This window comes from Peromyscus californicus, unplaced genomic scaffold, assembly GCF_007827085.1.
Source record: "Peromyscus californicus insignis strain IS unplaced genomic scaffold, ASM782708v3 Scaffold_5__1_contigs__length_169319896, whole genome shotgun sequence".
NCBI lineage: Eukaryota > Metazoa > Chordata > Mammalia > Rodentia > Cricetidae > Peromyscus > Peromyscus californicus.
Window position 1 is genome coordinate 142,773,001 of NW_026294573.1, and position 25,454 is coordinate 142,798,454.

General features: G+C 38.6%; 1 protein-coding gene and 1 long non-coding RNA gene across 4 annotated transcripts in view; both read right to left on the minus strand.

Moving 5' to 3' along the window:
- Positions 1 to 25,454, minus strand: part of Tox (thymocyte selection associated high mobility group box) — a 313,402-nt gene that overhangs the window by 258,339 nt on the left and 29,609 nt on the right. The gene's annotated exons all lie outside the window — the stretch shown is intronic.
- Positions 6,527 to 12,213, minus strand: LOC128097964 (uncharacterized). Its single transcript, XR_008214027.1, has 2 exons — positions 11,663 to 12,213; positions 6,527 to 11,497 (listed from the first exon to the last, which is right to left on the minus strand). It is a non-coding gene; the product is annotated as an uncharacterized LOC128097964 (long non-coding RNA).

Sequence of the window (25,454 nt, forward strand, 5' to 3'; positions counted from 1 at the left end):
GCCTCCCAAATTCTGAGGTTACAATAAACACTACAATATCCCTTTTCCTTACCTGGGTCCTGGGATTGAACTCAGCTTCTCATGCTTGCAAGACAAACACTTTAGCAACTGAACTGCTGTCCCAGCCCTCGATAAAGAATTTTAACAGAACTCAGGGTATCTTTGAGATAATCAGTGCTGTCATTTTGTTTTGCTGGTCAAGCACACCTTGACAGCCAAGGTCTAAGCAATTACCTGGGACTTTCTAGAGAATGAGAAACCAAGACAATAAAGCATTCCTTAACAGTAGGAAGGATCTGAATTCATCTTGGTACATGTGGTAGAGAGTAGTTCTGCTGTTCGTCTTAGAGAAGAGGCAGCAGTGTTTGAAACCAATACTTGGCATCAATAAAAATGTAAGTAGGGGCCAGGTGACTGTGGAAAGAATTATTTTCCTTGTGGAGGATGTAGCTTGGTGATAGCACTGGCCTAGCCAGGTGAGGCCTGGACTTAGAACACTAGTACGGACACAAAACAAAAACAACAAAGGAATTATTTCCCCCAAACAACAACACCAACACCAACAAAGTACCAGAAAACATCATCGCTTCCCATTTCTATTTTTCCACAATAAAATGTAATTCTTTTTGAGGAGCCAAAGCAAGTGGAGCTCTTTAATGCTCAACTAGAGAGCATTTGCACTTCCTGTCTCAGGGTTGGGAAGCAAACATTTAGCTGAAGGGAAAAGAAGAAACCTTTCCCTGTTTTAAAATTACTTTATGGAAAAAGGCCATGTATTTAGTAGAGATGCTGAATGGAAAATGGAAAAAAAAAAAAAAAAAAACAACTAGTAACACACGGTCCTCCTAGAACATTATCAATGCTAACATTGTTTCTTAAATGTCCATACACAGCTCTACTGTCAAATAAGATAATGTGGGTTTATATCATTATTCAAGAAAAGAATTCCATATCAGGCTGCCCATATTTCAGTGCAGAAGGATTTTATTATTTGTCAAGCAAAACACATTACTCTTAGGAAAACAGAAAAGTTGACCTTGGCAAAGAGTTAGTGAAACTGTTCCCTCTTGATTTCCCTCCATGTAGAGTGGGGGAGTGCACATTTTCTGCTGCTCTGAGGCATTGTTTCACAAAGAACTTTTGATACTTTGGCCAGAACTGAGTAGAGAAGACAGAGCTCACATCAGTGTTGGGAAGTCTGAATTCTTATCTCCACCCTTATGTCACACCGTAAAGCATCTTTTAAGAAGGAAAATCATTTAGACGTTTGTAGCAAGTGAGTCCTGGTTCCATGTGTCCTGACCCTTTATGATTTCCCTTGGTCTGCCACAGTTCTGCTTCTTTCCCATAAACCGACAAATTTAAAAACACATTTGTTCTTTGACAGAACTCTAAATTCATATAGCTCTTGCCCACTTTATTGACATATTGTCTTGAAAAGTTTCTCTCAGGTGGCATGACCACTGTTTTTATAATAATCAACAACCCACTGTTTCATTCTAAAGTCTAAGGAAAATTGTGAGTCTGTCTATGGAATTCTCATGCCAGGCTCCACACACTTACTTTTCCTACCTTTTTTTTTCTGCTCTTCTCTCTTTAGCTTCTAGGTCTGCTATTGTTCTTGATATTAGTACTTTGTGTGATGATGGTAACATAGAAAGAAAATGTTCTGAGGACCAGTACTATGTTTGAAGCAGCATGCTTTGTAATCCATCTCCTTGGCAACATCATCAGTTAGAAAATTCCACTACTCTTAGTTATCAGTAAGGAAACTAAGTCTCATATCTATAGCTCAATAGTAAGTTATCAATTGCATCGTGCTTATCATTCCTCATATTTTATGTTATTAATGATGAAAAATCTAAACATTCAGAATCATCCAAGTAACTAGAGATCATCTCTCCTGTAGAGAGAAAAAACATGTAATTGAAAAATCCAATAGGATTTTTATGCTGAGTATTCTTCTTTGTGAATCTACTTAAAATCTTCCATAAAGCTGCAACTTTTTGGATTTACTGAGAAATGAGTCAGCAAAGATTACAGGAAGTCACCAAGAGATTATACAGTAAGAACGATAAATTGTCAACAATGCAAAAATAGAAGATGAAAACAGAAGCTTTTTTTTTTCAAAAGTGCAAACCAAATCTGTGCTGGAGTGTGAATGTGTCTATCTGTGCATAAAAACCTGGTATGAAATGACTGGTTCTCGTTTTTATCAATGGTGAGTGCCTCTGCTTCTAAATAATCAGTGAGGATCACAGGCGATAAATGCAACCAAAGCGACTGGTACTGATTGCTGTGGTGGAAGCATTTGATAAAAAGACCTCATAAGCAGCAGTGCCCACAACCAGCTCATTTAGCTTCTGTGAGTAGAGACCCACATTATATCTCTAAAAGATTAAGTTCAGTAATGGTTTAGTAATTACCTGGCATTTCCTGTCTTTGATGGTCAACGTTTCTGAAATTTCCTCTACCCCAATATTTAAATAAAATTTAAAAATGTTTATGTGCAAAAATCCCCTCCCTTCCCCTACCTCAGAGTCCCTTACCACTAGTGAAAGCTCACATGGCCTTTGTTTTTCATGGGTTTCAGTTTGAGGCCGAATGACTGGGTAAGGACAAGAGCTATTGGAATGAAGCCCATGGTCACCTCACACTGTATACTATGCCATACAAATGTAGACCACAAGAACTCAGAAGGTCTAGAATTACCACCCTTTGAACATCACTGAGGAAGAGGAAGGTAGAACTGGACACAAAAGATCCTGCTCTGGCCTGTGCCTTCATGGAGGCTCAAGAAACCTAGCTAAACAGCCAATTAGCTAAGAGCTAATCTAGTTTTGTGCTCTACAGACTCTGGCTGTATTTTCTTACTTCAGGTTTCTTTTAAATTTTGCTTCAATAATTGCTCTCAGTTTTATTAATTCAGAAACTTGTTTGGATGAATACTTTTCCTAAACAGTCTAGTAGGCAGCCCCAGAGCAGCAGTATTTCAGCATCTCCAGCATGCCTCTAAGCCCAGAAAAAAATCTGTCCCGCTTCCAATGGATCCTCCTTGAACAGAAGGAAAAGTTTCTATCAAAACTTAAATCCAAGTCAAGGAGAAAGTGCTAGCAATGATTTCAGTGTAACCCCCACCCCTACCCGGCTTCTGTCACATTGCATTCTGCCTCCTCTTCCTGCTTCTGGCTCAATCATATACATCCTCATCTATTTCACTGCACTCCACCATGGATCTTTTCTGATGTTCCAATGATGCAAATATTCTCACCAAATATCTTGAGAAAACTGGGAGATTTCAGATAAGACAAAGATATTCTCCCTTAAGAATTAAAGTTAAGAAGATGGGCTGGGAATATGGCTCAATGGCTTAATGCTTGCCTACCATGGATAAAGCTTTTTTTTTTTATTGCAAACATCTATTTATTTTATAAACTTAAGATTTTTTTTCATTTTTTTATTAAGAAATTTTCTACTCACTCCACATACTATCCACAACTCCCTCTCCTCCTTCCTCCCACCCTCCAGCCCTCTTTCACAAGACACCCCACATCCCCACATCCCCCAAATCAAGGTCTCCCATGGGGAGTCAGCAGAGCCCAGCACACTGAGCCTAGGCAGATCCAAGCCCCTTCCCACTGCACCAAGGCTGTACAAGGTGTCACACCATGGGTATAGGAAGAGGCAGGGTGCTGGGGAGGCTCTCAGGAATCCACAAGGTTGACCCCACCTTGGTCTGCTGGCAGTGGTCCGGAGGGTGCCTGGACCGGTCTACTCTGGATAAGGCTCTTAACAAAAGCTAAAGTCAAGAAGGTGCAATGTACAAGCTGAAAATTAAAAAGCTAGACAATGAGAGGAAGTGAGTGATGGCAAGAGAGTGAAAAGGAAGAGGGACTAAGTCCCTCAGAGGTTATGGAATCCTTCTTTCTTAGGGATTTAGAGAATGAATATAATCATGCCAAGGAGCTGGGGGAGAATAGGCCAAATACAATGGCTTCAGGAGTAAACATTAAGACTGGGTGCAGGATGGTGGCTTGAAAGAAAAAATACTCAGGGAAGCATAGTAATTAGCCTGTGTCATAAAAATAAGACTGGGCACACACATTTTATCCCAACACTTTCAGTGGCAAAGGAAGGCAGACTTTTGTGAGTTCAAGTTCATCTGGTCTACATAGTGAGTTCTGGGACAGTCAGGGTTACATAATGAGAACTCTGTACAAAACGAAAAAAAAAAGGAAAGAAAAAGGAAAAAGAAAAGAAGCAAAATAAGATCATAATTGGTGTTTAATAAATAATAGTGTACTGAGTTCAGAGGCTGCACGAGAGCAAGCGTGATGGCCTCTGCTTCAAGCTATGTGGGCCGGCTTTCTTGGAGGCAACTGTTAGTCGCTCTATTGAGACAACTTACAGAGTTTTTGTGGACAGGCCATCTTCTCCATTTAAAAAACCAAGAACCTGTGCAGTTTTATCATTGCTAAGTGGTTAAAACAATTACAAAACTCCCCAGTTTATTACTCTTGACTAGGCAACTCAAGGACACATTCAGATATTTATGTTTCCCCAACAATTACAAGATCATTTGCAAGAGAGAGGGCATGTGGGAGAGAAAAATTAAATATAAAATCATAGAATCAAAGAAAATAACTTGATCTAGCAAGTTTTATGTCAAAGATTTTTTCCCCTGGTAATATACATTAACTTTTCTAATCAATTTGATGTAGTACCTTTAAAATGAATTTAAGACCATATACATCTTTCAAAGTAAAAGTGGGAGAGTTAGAAATATAGACACTATTTTTATATCTACTGGTTTGAGCACAAATAAGCTTCACAAATTCTGGAGAAAGACATTTTTGTATTAAGAAGCACATTTTTAGGTGATATTAATTACAGGTCTCTAGCTACTGAAAGCAGGCCCATCACCCAGTAAAAGGACCTAAAAGCTAAGCATGTAGATTCTGTAGGAATCTCAAGTTAGACAAAGAATAAAGCAGTTAGACATGAGAGGATTTGCTTGCTAACTGGTCCCATGAAGATAAATAGCAAATTTAAAACCCCACGAATTAACTGCTAATGACTGATTTTTTCGTGTGATTCTCATATAGCAGTAAAATTTGCAAAATTATTCCAACTGCAAATCATCAGCTGCTGGTCAGACATTTCTGACTAAGGATGGATTATGTGATTAAGGGTACATCATTTACCAATAGTGTGGCTATAGACTTCACCTCAACTCTGAAGGAGCATTCCAATTTTGTGTATCTAAACATCCTACTACAAAGCACATGAGTGGAGGTGTCTACAGACATGCTTAAGTAAAGCAAAACAGTCTTAATTCTTTCTGTTATGATGACGCAAGCAAGTGCTACACATTCCTGGAGGACCGATGCCGTGCTGGATGTACTAGAGAATAAAAGCTTTTGGAAATGATACAGGTTCCAAGTCCTTTGGCTAATTCCACTGGGATCATTCAAGAGCTTGGATGGGGGAGGTGAGGGCAAGGGAAGAGAGAATCCAGATATCACTGCTGTTGTAATTATTACGTTCCCTATGGTATGGGATACTGAAAATGAATGTTTCCTCTCTTACAAGGATAGAGACCTTTCCTGCTGCAAAGCCATTAGCATATATAATGCACTTGTCTGGAAATCATGGCTTCTCTGTCATGCTTGGGAGACCTTTAGGGACCTGGGTTATTGTATAACCCTGAATTATAGAAAATGCATAATTTGCAGTCCTCCAGTTTTCCAGCTTATTTAAAAGAACCAGTTTAAGCAATTTCACCTATATCTAATGGCTCAGTTCCCCCCACAACAAGTAAAAGTGTTTACATTATCTTAATTCTGTACAAAATTTTTGTAAACTTACAAATAAAAAAGCATATTAAGGTATTTCATCTATGCCAGTATCTGTGAGTAGTAGTTGATAATTTAAAACCAAATTCTAGAAAGCTGTTAACACTTCTTTCAACACAAATAAACAAGTCTCTCAGAAGTCAAAACATATAAGACTCCTGAGCAGCTTGCGTGGTCGTAAAGCACGTAAAGTCACAGAGATTAAAGGCCACCAATGTGCACCTTCTGTACAAAGCCATCTCCTCCCTCACCTCAGAGACAGGAATTGCACCTCAGTAGAGTCTACGCTTCTTTCTGATTTCAGTTCTTTCATCCCCAAAATGGAATAAAATAAGAATTGCTACTTCCCTTATTCAGTTTTATTTCAACCAATGTCACTTTAACATATTTTAAATAGTCTGTATAATTTTTTTTTAAGTGAAAGGGCCATTCTGATGTTAATTTGGATCAATCTTCCAAACATATGATTCTGGGTTTTTAAAAAGGGCCCACTAGAGGGGCTTTTTAAAAGTGAACAAAAAAGCACCCCGAGGCTGTCCAATTCACATTTAACCTACTTACATGAAAAGGGAACTACTTTGGTTAAGAATAACTTGCGCACGCTCAGGTTCAAGCTAAACAGGCCAGTGTATTAGTGAGGGAATGAGGCAGCAAATAGCAGCTCCTTCACATGAGCGGAAGAATACTGTGTTTATTTAAAATAGCTGGCACAAATTCTCATTTCAATTAAATTACATTTACTAAAATAACATTTTCATAATTAAAAACATGCAAAAAGTCATTTTTTCCCCAAAGTGCTAACAAAAAATAATCACAGTAGTTTAAAATGGGCAAAGGGGGTAAGATAATTGTTAAGAATAAATGTGACTAATTTTGGGTTACAATTGCACATTAGTTCAGTGGTTTTCAGTGATTCAGAAGCCATTATCATCCTCTGTTGCTAAGTAAAGTTAATACAAATAGGTACCAAGTTTTGTTATGAATGCTTTTTTTACAGGAAGTAACAGTACAAGTTCATATCTTATATTTTTACTGCTGGTATATTACAACCATAGAATATTATCTTAGGTTAGATTAAAACAACTTGATCTGACCTCTTCCTTTTACAAACGAGGAAACTTAGATCCAGAAATGTTAAATGCCTTGTTCTTAGTCATTTAGCTAGTTAGAACCTGTGCTGGCATCGAACAGTTTCCACTGCGCAACTCTGCAGCATGGAAACAGCCATAGCTCACAGAAGCCAGAGGAAAAACGACAAAAGAGTGTACCGTCTCTGTGAATTACGGTGGAAAATGAAATTCCACTGCAAGTCTGTTGACTTCTTCCACTCTGCCTCTTCCTGAAAGCTCCTACGTGAGCCAAAATTCATGTTCCAATGAAAACAAAGATTATCTAGTAAATCAGGTTAAGTCTCACACATTGATAAGGCCAATAAGTAATAACATGTCCAATATTTACCAATGGTAGTTTGAATGAGAATTTACAAATTTTCCACGAATAAAACAAACCCAGTGGCAAAAGCTGAATTCTTCCATGTAGACAAAGGATTGTGAAACCAGTGCAATGTTCAAGCCATCAGGAAAGGTACACAGGAAAGAAGGAGGGACATTTAAATGAGGAGGCAAAGTATACCAAACCACAAGGAAAACAGACCCACCCCTTCCTTCTTGGATGTTGCTGAATGGCAGTCTTGTAGAGAGTGAAAAGCATCATATGACCTACTGGTGCCAAATAAAGTTTCCGTCATTCAGAGATGACTTACAATAGTTTTATACATGTGTAGCCTAAGAACTTAATGAACAAATATGTCACAGTGAAGCCTAGACGAGCTGTACAAAAGGAACAGTGCTGAGCTTTCATTAGCTTCCTTCTCTATTATTAGGTCACATTCAAGCAGAAATAAGCGAAACCATCACACAACAGTTGCGGGTTCAGAACAGATTAATAACAGAGTAAATGTTCTTGTAATATTAACTAGTTGCGAGACACACACACACACACACACACACACACACACACACACACACACACACACACACACACGAATAACCAAATAACAGCTACATGTTGGATCCCATAATGCTGAGTATTTGTAACACTAACTAACACAAAGAGTTGCTATCGTTTACTAAGTATGAAGTGGCTGCCTCCTCTGCTAACTAGTTTGAACATCTTACAGTATTTTAAATATGTTTCACAAATTCTTTGCACTGAAAGGTTTCCCAATATTATTTTGGTACCAACTTCTTACTTTTGCTGCCCTGGGTAATGTTCAATAGAATACGGTAAGAGGGCCTTTTAGACTCAGAAGGACTTGACTACTGTTAAGAAAAAAAGTAAACAAAATTTCTCCCCAAGAGTCTAATTTGCAAATTAATTTCCTTGTTCACTGTCAGTTACTCTCAGCTTACAAGCTGGGGGTCAACCTCATTAAGAACAAAAGCTTATTATGACTAAAATGCAGCAAAACCCAACCTTAATAAAAAAAATAATGCTCAACATTTCATAGCATCCAACCCAAAGCAGTAAACATATCCATATTATGCAAAGCATGCTCCAGAGAACACTAATGTGCTTGGGATTATTAATAGATATTGGGGTGAAGGAGGAGAGCTTTGGAAAACACTGAGGTATGTACCAACAAAATACACAAGGCCTTTTCGGCAGCTCTTGGGATTTTTAATTCTATTGCAAATCCAGAAGTGGGGGGTCGCAGAGGAGAAGTAATGTTATCACTTTTAACTTTGAGAAAACTGAAAATATAGAAAAACAAATTTTCTAGAACTCTATCTGTGTATACAAAACAAAAAACAAAGATAGACTCTAACAATTAGCCCAGTTTAAACCCAGCAATGGGCTGGGGTGTGGATCAGTGATAACTTGCCTAGCATGCCTATGTGCAAAGTCTTGAACTTGACCCCCCGCCATGGCAAAACAAACCAATATAAATTTAAAAGTCACTATAATAAAAAGCACAGAACATGACTATTTCTAAACACATTCCCTCCTTGCTTCCAAGTCTTGGAAACTTGACACAAACAGTTTCAGAAAGGTGAGCTGGCCAAAGCTACTCAGGTAAATGGCTGAGACAGGCCATCACACCACAGTCCTGCCTCCTTCCATTACCTACAGTTGCTTCACCCATGATTAGAACCACGACAATTTTTTTTTTTAAAGATTCCTTCTTTTCTACTAATTTGCACCTTTAAATTTTTCATACCTCTTTCTCTGGTCAAAATGTTATTATGCTTCTTTACTTTCCAAGATTATAAAACTCTTACCTATCATTTCAGTTCTGGTATGAAAATGTGAGGTTAGAGTAATTATGACATAGAAAAGTAAGTAATCTAATCATGGGACTTAATCAATCACTTGTGAATATTACACAATAATGGAGTGTGCTCGTGATTTTTAAAGGCTCTTTTGATTAATAAATAATAAGTAGGTGACGTTACTATAATTAGCATGCATTTATAAAAAATACTTCATTCTTTCACATTTAACATTCATATAGACCTTTCATCCTTCTTTAATTTATTTTTTTGTTTATTTATAGAGTTCTAGAGATCACACATGTATGTCAGGCATACTCACTGTGGAGCTCCACCTCCAAACCCTTGTAATATCTTTGTGTTTGTTTTCATAAACACTACAATGAATCATGCTAATTTCAGCACAAAAAATTTTTTAAACTTTTTGCTTCTCATTTTTTTTTGAGTTAGCATTCAAGGTAATGGGTTCAGTTGTATCACTTTTACACCTCTATGTTATTATACTTTGTTCTTATTCATTCCCTCGTGCCAAACAACAAAGACCTTTCTACACAGAACTGAGAACTGGCATAGTAAAGCATCAGTGGCTTTACTATGGGACTCCTTTAGTTTTCTCATGGGAGAGAAGGTTTTACAAAAGAAGAGATAGAGTATGAAAAGGGAAGGAGGAACACAGGAAGAAAAGGGGAGGACATGATGAGAAGAAGGAGGAAATGCAAAAGAAAGGAAAAGGAAAGGCTGCTGCTGCTGTTGATGGTGATGAAGGTGATGATGATGATGGTGGTGGTGAGGAGGAGGAGGAGGAGGAGGAGGAGAAGGAGGAGGAGGAGTGCCACAGGAAAAAACTTTTACCAAGACCTACTTCATACTAGGCATTCCAGACATCTTCAGTTTCTGTCCATTCAATCTTTATACAACCCTATCTTGGAAAAACCTTCCCTTTAAAGAGGAAGAAACAGAGGTGTGGGCAGGTGAAACAACTTGCTACCGTCACATAAATATTGGCGCTTAGCCACGTGCCCAGCTAAGCTGACTGTGAAACACGGACTTATAACCACAACACTACACTACTGTCTGCCCCGAAGAGATTCACACAAGTGCCTATGAACCCAGTGGAATTGTATGAAGCCACTGTAGGGTCTGTAAGGCATGGTAGATAAACTTCTTGGAAGGAGGGATGCGGAAGAGTTCAGGAGAATGATCTAGATGGAACATGGAGAAGACATCTGAGTCACAGAGGGTTGTGCATGTGGATTCAAAGGGTGGGTTCACACATGAAGGCTCCAAGGCATTCTTCCTGCTATAAGAGCTCTTGAGAAGGTGAGATTGTGCCAGGGGAGCCTGTGTGCCTGGAAACATAGTCAATGGCAGGAGGACTGTATACTTGTGGGACCCAGTGCAAAATCACAGCGTAGACTGGAGAGTCAACAGTAAAAAACAACCAGGAGTGGCAAGCGAGACGGAAAGCTGTTCATTAGCATGGAGGCATTAGTCATCTACTGAGTTTGTTGATTGCATTCGTTTTTTTATTTTTTCATTAATATGAGATAGGGTTGCCTTGAACTCATCATGTAGCTGAAGATGGCCTTGAACTCTGATCTCCTTCCTCAGCCTTTGAGTACTAGGATTACATGTCTCTGGTATCATACCCTGCTAGTTCATTGGCTTAAGGAGGTGTTAGATGTTGAATGACTACCTTCCCTCTTAGGACCTAGTTTGGGTTTACTGTTAATGGATGTAATTCTCCATATTAGTGATTACAGTGAGGAAACCAGCTGAACTGGGGAAAGGTGTTATGTTTGAACCTTGTGTTTTAAGATTCAAGGTATTCAATTACAGATGCCTGTTGAATATGGAGCTTTAGAAATGAGGTTGTAGAAAGAATGTTAGAGGCATTAGTTATGCACAGCAGTCGAAGCCACTGTTTGAGATCAATTAACATGGAAAACAATAAATTTACAGAAAAGAAACCCCAAAGTGAGTCCTGGGGAAGGCTGACACTTTATAACAATGGCTAAGAACCTCACAGTTTACAAGTTATGCATATGTCAGCTTCAGAGAGACCCAGAATAGACCCTGATTTTGAGTAAAATGGGATTGTTTCACTGAGCTAAGAGGTCTTCCAAAGATAAGGAAACTGGGAAGAAAAATCTAGAAAGATGTAAGACGCACCCACAGTGCATGGCATAGTGGGTAAATCTCTGCAGGGAAGGGTTCCAAAGGCAAAGTGTTCAGTGCATTTGGTGACATAGAGATCACTGTTGACCTCTGAGCACGACAAGGGCCAAATAAATCGGTAGGGTAATGAAGGGTCAACGAGGTGAAGGTACACTTCCATGAGCACCCGACCTTTCCAATGCTTGGAGGGAACTGGAAAAAGAAAAAAGAAATAGAAGAGAGAGTTCAAGAGCCAGCTCAGTTCCTGTCCTTGTAGTTTCAAGATTAAAGGGACATGCACACATGCATATGGTGAGAGATAAGAACATGCAGAGACCAAAGCTGGAGACACAGGCAAGAGAACACTGGTAGACTGACCAAAGTTCCCACGGATGAGAAAAGTGACTTGCTGTCGCTGTGGTAAAGATGCTGACCAAAAGCACCTAGGGAGGAAATCCAAATCCCAATCAATGACAGAGGGCTGCAACCCAGGTTAGGCAGGTGCACAGAGCAGGAACTGCAGCAGAGAACATGGGGAGACGCTGCATACTGGCTTACTTGTCGGCTCACATTCAACTACCTTTTTCACACCTCCCAAGGCTACCTGCCCAGGGGTGGTGCCACACACTGTGGGCTGTGCCCTTCCACATCAGTAATTAATCAAGGGGGGAAAAGTTCCACAGCCTTCCTTATAAGCAATCTGGTGGAGTCATCTCCAGGTTCCCTCTTTCCAAATGACTGGTTTGCGTCAAGGTGACAAAAACTAGCCAGCCCAGAAGAACACCCCTTACTCAGGTGGAAGAGCACCAGAAAGGATGAGCACTGGTGTGGAAGGACAGGATGAGGTGTTCTGGCTATAAGGCCGGCTCTTTCACATGCAGCAGGTTTGCAACCCTTCTGGGAAATGAGGAGGCAAGCGCAGCATTAAGTTCTGAAAAGTGATAAAAATGTGCAGTTAATCTTGAAGCGAATGGGAAAAGTGGTTGATATTGTCACAAAATTGTGTACTAAACAAAGGTTTTTAAAACCTTATAAGAAAAGTTAATTGCAGATAAAGGTAGAATATCTTTCAACATAGAGAGCTGTTCCCAATCTCTCACACAGGGATACAGCCACACATGGGAACCATTATCAACTACCTACCAATTTCAATTTGTTAGATACATACACACATACATGCACATATGTGTATATATGGATGTATTTCCATGTATATATACAAATACACACACACACACACACACACACACACACACACACACACACACACATCCTTTGTGCCTTTCAGTGATTATGAGGAAAGTCCACAGACATGGCATTAGTTTGTAAAGGGAAGGCAAGTTTAATGTCTACTCCACTGGGAAGAGTAGAGCAAATCACTTTGGTCTCAATGCTGATACTCAGTGCACTCATGAGTGGAAACACTCCCTCAGTTTCATGTGCAGCGAAACACATGTCAGCTGCTTGGGTCTTAGAAACAGAACAGTTTGCAAAGCTTCCTGTGAAACACTCCAGTCTGATGTCTCCCCCCTCAGAGAGAGGATGTTCCACTCTCAATTAATTGTTCAGTTATCAAGTTCCAATAGCAGCTGGCTTTAGTTATGCTTTAATTGAAAAGATGCTGCAGTTGTAAGAAAAAGGTATTAAAAAGCTATTTAGAATATACAGGAAAGCATGTGATTAAGATTAGAGACAAAGACTAAAATCCCTCGGTAGGAGACAGCCATGCAAATGTTCAACTAGGGAAACAAGAGTGAACGGACATATGAGCAGTCACCTATGAGAAGCATCCAGGGAGGGGGCTGGGACAGGGTATGCATAGGCTTGCTGCCCAGGCATCAGTTGGATAGTGGTGACCATCTACTGAGGGATTTCATCAAATCATTTACTCTGTCATGCTGTGGTGTGGTTCTGAGGAACTATGGCTTGTGAAGACCAATCTGGACAACTTAGAAACTTAAAATCCCAGTTGTTCTGTAACTTCCATTTTTTTTTTAATTTTCACGTAACACCTTCAAATGGAGTATTATGCAACACTCACATAATTTTGCGATGTGATTAAATAAATGAGATTAAATGAGAATAAATAAGTAAAAAAAAAAACCCACTGGACTTTCATTTTTTTAGAGACCAGAGTTTCTCTGAGGTTTTAGATTCTTCCTTTTACCTAGCCAAAATCCACTGTCATTCAAGGATCCATTTTTCTTTTCTTGCAAGTGCATGAATAAATAGATCTGTATACTATCCAAAGATGAAAGCAAGATTTCTGCAATGCTAATCAATGCAAGAATGCTTGTTAGGAGTGTATTATTCCTTGACTGGCAAGTCATAATGACCTGGGCATAAAACATGGTGCACTGATGTCGCTTCGTACATTTTCTCTGTGAGACTCTGTTTTATTTTTTAAGCACTTAGTAGAGGTTTTCCACTGATGAACTCTAGTAGATCAATAATGTCAACCACAAAACACAGGAAGGGATCCAGCTAAAAATTAAGGCCTGTGGAAGATAACACTTAATTGCCAGGCGGTGGTGGCACACACCTTTAATCCCAGCACTTGGAAGGCAGAGGCAGGCGAATCTCTGTGAGTTCAAGGCCAGCTTGGTCTACAAAGAGAGTTCCAAGACAGCCAGGTCTGTTACACAGTGAAATCCTGTCTCAAAAACAAAAACAAACAACAACAACAAAAATAAGAAGCTGACTCTTCAGGGCCAAGGCTGTAACTCAGTGGTAGAGCATGTGTCTAACACATACAAGGTCCTGAGCTCAATCCCCAGCACTAAAAACACTGTGAAATAATGATATGCATATCTTATGCCAATCATCAGGAAAGAGCTCAGGGACTTGGTGCTTACCCTCTTGCTCTGCACAGAGTGACAAAGGTACACACCACACAAATGTGAAGATACAAAAATCCACGTAGACCGTGACACTATCTTTCCTAGCTATAGTATCTTAGGTTTGAAAACATGACAGAGCATTTTTGTCATTTCCCACCTAAAATTATTTGCAATTCTTCCATTTTTATGTCACAGTTATGTCAAGTGTCCAAAGTTTAAAATATTTTAAATAGGAAAAATATCTATTACTGACACCATCTAAAAGCTTGTAGTAATTTTATTTTCTGTTCACATTTTCATTAAACTTCCTATTACTTTTTACTTGACATTTATTTAACTCCATTGTTGAACTCTAATACATGTATTTATAATACTGGATATCTATGCAATTCTGCTAACCTACACTAAAAATTTGAGTGGGCAACTACTTGACAATAGTTTTATGAACAAGTAACTCATCTGTCATGGCTCTCCTCTAAATGCTTAGGAAGATCATGGCCACTGTGAAACTAAAGACAAACCATTCCCCTTGACAGCATACACACTGTCCATCTTTTACTTCACTTTATTTTATGTTATTTTACTTTATTTAATTTTTATGGCATGCTGGAGATGGAACTCCAGGCCTCCTACATGCAAACATACTCAGAAAAAAATGTTTCTCAGACATGAAAAGGCTGCTCACTACACCCTAGTCCTGTGCTTGTTTTTTTGATGGGACTTATCCCAGCATAGTGACAAACTGGAGTCGAATTCTGAACTGAAGCTTCAAACACCCAAAGCCTTCAACATTACGCCTGGAAACATGCACAGCTTTCTAATGCTCTTTATCATTTTAGAAGAAGTTTGAAACATCTTAGGCATCAGCATTATTACCTTGCTAAGACTGCACAACAATTGCGACCCACACATCTTATCAAATCCCTTTGTTATGTCATAGCAACCCTGAGAAAAGCCTGAAGTCAGGAGGGGAATGGAGCACAACAACAATGTCATGTATCCAATATATATATACCGGCTCTGCAGCTGCCACTAAAGGTAGATTTCACTAAATCTCAATCTATTTCTAAATAAGACTCAAGATTCATAGGCTGGGGTGAAAACCCACTAGCTCCGAGAGGCTGAATAGCACCTAGCTAAACTTGTCTCCTTGCCGGCATCTCTGAAACTAAAACACAAACAAACAATCAAAGAAAAAACAACAACAAACCATCCTTCAGCTCCTCCAAATTAAAAAAAGAAAAGAAAGAAAACCTCACCACTGTAAATCCCCCTACTTCTTCCTGTGTGTCTCTGTCTCTCTATCTTTTCCAGGTGCCTCTGATGCTCTATGATTACTTTCTGTCAACTAGTTGCTAACTCAGCCTCCTGACCCAAGGTTAATTTTATTTAATTAATGCAAATGCAAACTCAGGATTCACAGTGTGATCAAATATCCCCCAAAATCTTACTTTTAGTTTTTCTATCACAAAATTCTAGTGGTTTAGATATTATTAATGGATACTTTCCCAGAAAAGCAAACACAAACCCATGAGCTGGAGAAGAATGTCCATGGTCTCCGTAAACCTATGTAAAGGAAGTTGAGTCTTCCCTTCGACAGGTGTAAAAGACACAACTTAAACAATATTAACTACACACCTAAAAGTTATCCATCACTCTCAGTCTTCCCTTCTGTCCTCTAGTGAACCTAAAATGCATTCATGAGTTGTGACTGGGCAATCCTTACAAAGCCCTTCATCTAAATTACCATTGCAGTAAATCCAGAAGGACTCAAGTGTTATCATACACAGATGAAGCATTAGTTTTCAAACCTTGCAAACCATGCTCCCATTTTTCACTCTTTCCTTGATATTTATATAGTTTGTATTTTTAAAAACATTCATTGTTCAGATAATAATTTCAAATTTTCTCTCCAAACCATTGTAATAACCATTGTCAGAGAATAAATAACTTTGGGGAGCCATTTAATTTCTCAGTTTTTTTTTTTTCCAACAAGTCTGCTTATTGTCTAAACTAGCATCTTTTAAGGATCCATTAAAAAAAAAGGAATAGAATTACATTCTCTAGTACTGTTGGACAGATACAAAATAGGTGCTGAGTAGTAAAGGTATCTCCTACATAAGATCAATATATTTACACTCAGCCCACAGTTGAATTATGGGAAAGGAGCAAAGAAGCAGGTATACCGGGTGAAGCTTCTTCCATTTCTGAAAGCTGATCACTGATGGGTAGTAAGCATTTCTGTCATGCATGTTCTAAGATATCCAGATTGTTTCACATGAAAAATGTCTGATTCTTGAGGAATGTGCAGCTGCACCAGGCACAGGGTTTTATGCAGTTACTAAAGAGAAGAGAAAAATTATGATGCAGGAAGCTAAGCTTATCTGTTAGTTTGTGGCCACAACCCACTCTGAAGACACAGACTGCAGAGAAAGAGTCTGCTAGGCACACAACCAGGATATGGCAGCCACTAAAACATGAAATTGGGCATAGTCCAATAAGACAAACTGTCATCTATTAATAAGATAAAGAAAAAAGTACAAAGAGGAACCCCAGAGTTTTATCCTGAAGGTCCAGGAGAACAAAGATGCTAATGCCATAACTAGAAAAAGAAATAGTTGATGAGTGTTTTCTTGGGCGTGTATACCTGAAAACACCTAGGATATCTTAGAACATGGGCATGATATTCTCAAAATAGGATGCCGTGGCATATGGAAGATGCTGAACTGAAGATGCTGAACTGAAGGGATCTGAGAGACAGACGGTGTGAGAGTCTAATGGGGGAGATAACACCCATACCAGGAGGAAACAGTTGCCCTTACTTCTAAACACTGAAAGACACTGAAATAGAACTTCAACTAAGATTCCTTTGGTCCATAACACAAAGCTCACACCCCTTCTATCCAGGATCCATCCAAACCAGGATGAAAACCCCCAAATTAATACCTGTAGCTTCAGGTGTTCACTGCCTTACGGAGGTGTCAGTGCCATACAAAACTCTTTCAATTCACTGCATGCTTTTTTCTGGTGGTCTCTTTTTGTTGTATTTGTCCCAGCAGAAAACCCGAAAGGGTAGAAGAAAAAGCTGTTTTCCCCTTGACATCTATAGAAGTCGGCAGCATGCAGTAAGAGCTACAAGTTGGACTACAGGTATATATCCGCCTTAGTAATCAGGGCCGGAAAGGAAGTGAGCAGTGGAAGGACAGGACAACGACAGGCTTGTCAAGCCTGAATGATGCATGAGGGATCCACAGAATGAGGCAAAAGCCAAGAAACAGGAGAAACCATACACCAAGAGAAAAGAATCTTCCAAGGATGGGCCAGCCTTGTCCACTGAGGACAAAAATGATGCCTTAAGAGCTGGAAGAAGCCAATGGATTCTTCTGAAATTGCATGCTATTAAGAGGGTGATATGAAAGTTGGGTGATGAGTTGCTTAGCAAAGTTCAGTGACAGTCATTCAGCAGTGCAAACTAAGGTAAACCACTGATCACCTATGTATCATGCAAGGAGGCCCTTCCTATAAGGAGATGTCACACAGTTAAGAGACATGAGAGTCAGAAGGACACGTCATCATGTGAGCTTTGTCTGAAAATGCAGAACAAGGATTTTACACTAGTGAAAGTAGAGCCAAAGGGAACTTAACTACTTAGATTTTAAAAAGTAATTTGTAATAATGCCAACAAGATAACGCGCACATGCGCGCGCGCGCGCGCACACACACACACACACACACACACACACACATACACACACACACACACACACACAAATTGAAAAAACAAAATCTGAAGTCCATGTCTGGTCCCAACAAACATTTTGGGTAAAGACTATTAGACCAATGTTTCCTCACTTTACTCTTTATCAAGAATTTGAGAGGCAGAAAGAGACTGGCTGTAAGATTTCTTCTGTGCTCTGTATGCTGCTGATGGAGCTCTGGCCCGCAGTGTCAGAGCCCTATTGACTTCACAAGGTCTCTGATGAAGCCTATTGCAAGGGAATGACCACTTACACTAAATTACAAGTGTTGCCACTGCAACTAAAAGTTCATGACTGTGGGAGGACTTGATTCTCTCTGCCTATGATCACTCTGCTTGCTGATAGATGCTCCAAGTCTAAACTGGAACTGAGCTCCTTTCTTCCTGGATATGTCAGGAAATAATTCTCCTGGGTTTTATTTATTTGTTTTGTTGTTGTTGTTACTGTTGTGGTCTGGTTTTCTGAAGCAGGGTTTTGCTGAATATCCTTTGCTGCCCTCAAACTCACAACAATCCTTCTGCCTCAGGTACTCAAGTACTGCCATTACAAGTGTGAATGAACACTACTAGATTTTCTCATGTTCTTGTGGGCACAAATAAGGTCAGAGTGTTTCTTCAGCTCATTTTCATCAAGATATTTCTTTGCTCTGATTCTTGGCCCCTGGGTAACATGAGATACATCCATGCACAAGACACTTGCTATTATTTGGTAAAATATGTGATCCTGCACCAGTCCTATCTAGTGACAGCTGAAGGTTCCAGAAAGACTTGGGGAAAGACTAAAACCTTTTCCAGACTCTGTGCTTGAAAAATTGACCTTTTATTTACATGGTTAATACTGAATGAAGTTCAATATTCATTGATTTGTACTTGTTTGCTAAAGGCTATGGTGTAGAAAATGTGCTATTAAAAGAAAGGAAATGTATTTATTGGACTATAAAGAATACAGGCAATTGAAAAACCACTATATATGGAACTCTCTTCATTCCTTAATCATGGTAAGACAAATGTTAAACACAGTAAATAGAGATTAGTCATTTATCGTGCAAGCCTGCTTGAGTTTGGAAGGCATGCACCAAAGCAGAGGGAAGATGAATCAACTTTACAAGCAGAAAAAAAAAAGATGATTAAAAATAACGAAAATAAGCAAAGACTATTGTCCATGCCAACAGATAAATTCTGAAAAATGTTAGCAATGTCACCAAAATTCATTAAGCTTAATACTACTTGTATGACACCCCAAGTCTGGTACACAACAGTCTTTTGGACCCATCTGATCATGCTGATAGTGCAAAGATAGCAAGCATGTGGCTTGAGCAGTGAGTATCCCTGCAGGACTACGGAAATGAGTGCCAGTCACCATTCTGCAGAGAAGCCTGCAACAGCAGCCTCAACGGTGGGTTTGAAGAAATTATAACTGTCATTTAACTGTTGAGTGCAGTATCTGACAGCAAACATGGAGGGATCTTTAATGAGAACAATTTAATCCTGTGTAGAAAGGAGGCTTGCAAGTTAATTCAGGATCATAGCACAAATAAGATGTTGCAACTCTAAGTATAGCCCCTACACATGACCTTCTCAAAGTCCCTAAGCAATAGCTCCATGCACTTAAGGGTTCTGTCACAATGTAAAAGAAGAGGGCTCCATGCATTGACAGCAACTTCAAGTCTCATGTTTTGATCACATGCTCAGAGCATCATTCAATATCTATGAAAAGTAGCTCTTGAAAAAGTATCTCCACACAATGTCTAAGAAAAGCAGAATAAAATGCTTCTGAAGGTATTGATCATGTTGCTTGTGAAAGCTCTAATCACTGTGACCATCAGGCATCGTGTTCAAAGGCAATGGATAAAATTGAGGCAAAGGAGTAACAGATACTCCTTCCTGTTTTTAAAAGCTGTAGGTAACTGACAATGAGAGTCATTTGAAAAATACGATATGACAGACCTTCCACAGCTATTCCAATACTGTACCTTCATGAATACCATACCTATACAAAAGGGTGTGTGTATTTTTCTTTCCCCACAACTTAAATTAGGCCACAAAATATTTAGAAAGAGGATGAAAGACAAAATTGTTTTTCCTTAAGCTACAATAATCAGAAGTCTATTGAATTTGGTCCTCTGAGCTGAGTATAAGTTTAGTTTCCTGTCAGCTAAAGCAGTAATTGAATCCTGAAAATATCTTTCGGTAACTGAAGCATCATTTTTGTATACTTTACTGCAGCTTTAATCCTGTCCTGTTCTGTTTCATGCTGCTCTATTAGACCATTTACTGCTGATTTTTGGACATTAGTTCAGTTTTATATCTTAACAATTTTGTTTGTTAACAAAAAGTTTGTTGGTTTGGTTTGGTTTTAATTTAGAAAATACTTATATTCTTTTCTGTCTTTCTTTCCCACCAATTGGTGAGTGACTAACACCTTAAGGCTTACTTTTAAGTAGTCTTCGAGGAAGACTTGCGTAATCAACAATCATTATTCATTGGGTCAGTCTGGCTGAGGAGTAAACTTTCCATAAGCTTTGGCTTTGAGATCACCATGGGGATGGCTCCCTTTTGCACTGTGAAATCAACTTGGGATCTAAAGAGGGAGAGTATTGGCCAACAATATGATGGTACAGCTGTAACTATCCTAACAAGTATTTGTGGACACAGTCTAGTAACAAATGCCCATACGCCCTTACACCTCTATCCTCCACACACACTTTCAGCATGCATTTATTAAGTGCCTTGCAGATGTGCAGGCAATGCTAATTGCTGAGGGAAATGAGCATGGCATGGAATTTTCCCCTGACTGAAATAGAAGCTACTGTCCTTTCCATGTGCCATACATACCCCAGAATACAGGTCTTTTACAAACTAATTTTCAGGCATAATATGACGTTTCATTTTTGTCAGCAAACTGGAGAGTTTTTCTTTTAATATATCTTCACTTGTGTATCTCCACACTTATGAAATTGTGTGTTTTCTCCATAAATGAATGAAAACCATAAGCCTCATCTCTTTCTTTCCTTTATTCTGTAATTAGAGTGGAATCCAGTTTCAACACTACTCACTCAGGCCCTTCACTGCTTTCCTTCTTTCTTCTTAAGTGAATTCAATGAGTCAGGTATTCTCACTGAAGAGGCTATTTTTGAACCTCTGTTGCTATAAATGGAGCTGGAATGGGGATGGGGGCAGAGGAAGCTGACTCCAAGGAAGGACAGCCTTGCCTTTGTACCTTGATGGACAATCAACAGCCAAACCAGGGAAAGGAATTCCCAGTCTAGTTGTCTTAATAGGCTAAAATTAGAGAGGGAGTGGGGCGGGGGACCACAACAAAGGAGAGTGGGGGTTTCCAGGGAAGCAGCATCAGTAAACTTTATAATTCTTCATCTTAAAGCCCACGCTTCATTACAATATTGATTTAAGTAAAATTTCAAATCCTTATCTAAATGCTAGCTTCCCTGTTTGAAATACTCCTTAATTCTGTACAGAGTGAAGGCAAGGGGATCTTAATAATCAAACGGGTCTCTTTCCTATCAACAATTCAAATGATATTTTAAGAGTTATTCAAATATATTTGGTTATTAGACAGGTTTACTAGGAAAATAAAATCAAAACGAGTGCCTTGACATTTCAGTTTTTAAATCAACACTACAAGGAACATTTATGGAGATGAAATATATTGGCAATATGAGGGTTTGGAAATAAATGTTATTAAGAAAGCTTAGAGGATGATTGTATTTTATTTCCGGAGGGGAAAACAACAACAATTGAACTCTGCTCTTGTCTTCTGTTTCAACATCATGTCTCTGTCCCGCCTCCTCCTGTAATAAATATTCTCTTGCCAGTCCTGTTGCTGACAATAATGTAGGTGAACTCTGCACCGTGTGCGTCTGTCATTATTAATGACCATGGGAGAGAGAAACAATAACTCACTCCTTTAGGAACCAAAGGGATAAAATGCCGTTGAAATTTCCTTTCATTGTTTTCTTTTTTCAGAAGAATATTTTCATTTTATCTTTCTAAATTCACAAATAAGAGTAGCAAAACAGAAACCCTCTCAGAAGTTCTTTCTTCAAGTTTGAACATTGTTAGAATGGCAGACACTTGTTGCAAGACGAATGTTAATTTATAATCATAATACCATGCTAGAAAGTTTTAAATACCATGATACATGTAATGCTTATAATGCTTGGGTTATTAAAATTTTTTATGGCCAGAACATTTTGTTTCTTTATCAAAGTCTTAAATAAATTTCTATATGGCCACATCACAGAATGTTCTCGCTAAAATGCTTATCCCATTCATTTTGTTTATAAAATACATATATAAATAGGTCTTTTTGTGTTTGTTCTTGAGTAATAAAAAGCTTTAAAATGTTGTACTTTTATTGTGAAATTATATTGAATTGTTTGTGTTTGGGTTTTTTTAAAATTATCAAATTAGAAACAAAATGCTGTAGAGATGAACAAAGATCTTTCACTCATGTCTTATAAAAATGCATGAATGATAGTGTTCACATCATGATGAAAACAGTGTCAAAGTCTGTATTAATACCCTCTTAATTATAGAATAAGCACCATTCTGAAAGAATAAAAATATACCTGTGCATGTGAATGAGTTATTTCAAACTGATTCTCAAGTGACAATATCCTGTCAATTTTCAAATTTAAGCTGGACTCTATCAATATCTCTTACTTCTCCTTAGCCTTAGTGATAATGAAATCATCATGAGGGTTATTCTGGCTTAGTAGAAAGGGACTTTTCCAGAACATAGATTTAAGGTGTCAGTGGACTTGGAGGAATCACGTAGGGCCATTAAAGGTTTGCTGACCCTTGCCTGCCTTCTCACTGACTTCTACAGTGCTTTACAGTTTTACTTACAAAGTTCTAGAGATGTCAGCTCTTGGCAATGGTACAGTTTACACTGTTAGTAGTAGCATTTGTTGGGGGATGTAACATTAGAAAATAAGTTTGTGTTTCAACAGACTTCTAGAAGATAGCAAAATATTAGTAAGTTTTAAACATTCCTTCCCAGAATCCCTAACTAAAATACTATTTTCTAAATGAAATATGAATTTAACTATATTAATAAAATATATGTAATTGTAACTCTAGACCTTAAGTCTGCCTAAATAACAAGTCATGTCAAATAGGAAGACAATAAACCAACAAAGAAATGTAAAAAACACATAGGGGACCCCAGGTAGGTGACTGAAAAATGTCCACGTCTCATAGACACCATGCTTAGCAATGGTCAAAAAGCCTTTGACCTAAGAAACAGTCTATTACGAAACCTTAAGGAAAACATTTTTTTCTCTTTGATTTGCAACAATTAGTCATATCTCAACACTATAACTTTCAGCTACCATCCATTAATGACTGTGTTCAATATCCAGTTTCGCTGCATTCACTCTTAAGAAACACTGAATCTAGTCAAATATATTTGATTGATTCAGAGTTAGTCGTAAGATGCCAAATCACCAATTTGAGATTGTTTTTTCCAATTTCATTTTGCCTCTAATGCAAATGCTCTGAAGGGTGGCAGCAGACTTTGTGCTGAAAGTGCTTCTTGTAAACTTCATTAAATGGTCTCGTGTTTTCCTTATTATTAAAGGAATAAATGAGGTTGGGGGAGTGAGACTCAAGAAAGGTAAAAGGAGAGGCTGTTCTTCACAACTCCTTCTTCCTCTAGGTGTGCTCTTACAGGGGGATGTCCAACCATCCCACCAAGATGATAGAGTTGGAAAGCCTTGTTTGTTTCTTAAGAGGTGGGGTGCTATGAGGGGCACACCCTTCCAGTACCCAGTTCTTCCCCCATTCTCATCCTCTGCTCAAAGTCCATACCCCAGTTGGCAGAATCAATCCAAACAGCTAAATTGCTATTTCTCTGTCACAGCTTTGTTTAAACAGACCCCCACCCTGAGCATAATAAAGTCTGTGTTAGAAAAATCATTCTTTGGCCTCACTTAACTTTTAACTAAGACTCAGAAAGAAGTTATCGATAAAGGTTTTAGGGACATAAAAGTATTCAATCCATCAAACTTCTCTGAATCAAATTAGCCTGAAACACTATCCTTAAAATTGCAAAAACATTGTGATACTAAATATTCAATATTATCAGTGAGGCAAATTGGCCTGGGTCAAATGGGCAAATCTAAAAAAAAATGAGATTGCTAAATTTCTCAGCCTGATAGCCTCGTAATAAATAATGTGCTTCTATTCAATCTGTACATTAAGTCTTTTATGTGGCCTTAAGGCACTATCTGATGGCCATGCCCATTACAGTGTAGTCATAGAAACTGACACATTTATTTCTTGGATTAGTGTGCCATTGAAAATATTAATATGAAGCAGTAAAAGGGGATTTAATCTAATCTACTGACGTGAGGATGAAGTTAGTAAAAGGTTGAGTGCTCTGACAGGAAAGGGAAGATTATTCCTGCAGTAAGATGCTTGTTAGTGGTTAGAGAGATCAACTAAACAGCCTATGACTTATTCGGCACATTCACATTTAAATAGGCATCCTCATACCCAGCATGTAGCATGTTCTGCAGACTGAAGAATGCTTTGAAAATGAAATACATATTTTTAAGGATGGTGATAGCTAAGCTGGACAGCTTTTACTTCTGAGCATACAGGGAAGAGCACACTCCTGACAGGCACACAGGAAGCACCGGGCTCAGGCCCAGATTGCTGAAATGAATTGCATTTTGTTTTGACATAAAAACCTTTGTGTAGCCCTTCGATTATGTCCAGGTATAAAATACAGCCATCAAAGGAAGAGGCATCATCAAAGAAGGCCAAACAGGTTTCACATGTTCAGAGAAAACCAAGCTAATCAATTTTACCTTTGATTTTGCTAATTTCTCACTCAAGATTAGACCCCGATAAATATTCTTTAACTTGTGGGCCAGACCACCACGTGTGACACTGGTGCCTCCGATGATTCACAAGACACCAGCTCTGGTCTTGCTTTCCTCTGCTGCAAAGTACATAAATTTCCAAGATATATTCTGACAGAGGAAGCATTGTTGAAGAGCAAAGTACAGTATTTTGTCCTTGAGATGTTAACACCGAATGCCATAAAGTATTCAAATAATAATTTACTCAATCTTTCAGGGTAATTAATTAAAATGCTGGAGATGTTGAGGAAAATCACCTTGAGCTTAGATGACTGAAGGGCCCTCCTTCTCTCTCAGCATGCAACCTGCCCCAGCAGACCTACCACATGCTTTCCCAGTTATGGGGTTTGATTTCAGAAGATAATAAATAGCCAGGATCTAATTTTGCCATGTCACAACCGATTATGTTTCACAAGAAAAGGTGGAGCGCTCACCTACCAGATGAAGGTGAAACATAAAACCACTTTTATTTATGTCATGTGTCCAAATTCAGCTCAGCCTGGCCCTGGGTACTGGGGAGCGTGTGGACTTTCACTGTCACACTAATTTATGTATCTCAAGAATATGTCAAATATAAACATAAATTTAATCAAAGGGATGGAAACCTTTATTATATATAAAAAACACATTCTTGACATCTAATATAAATTATTTTAATGTGTATTTTACCACTTTTCAGAAGG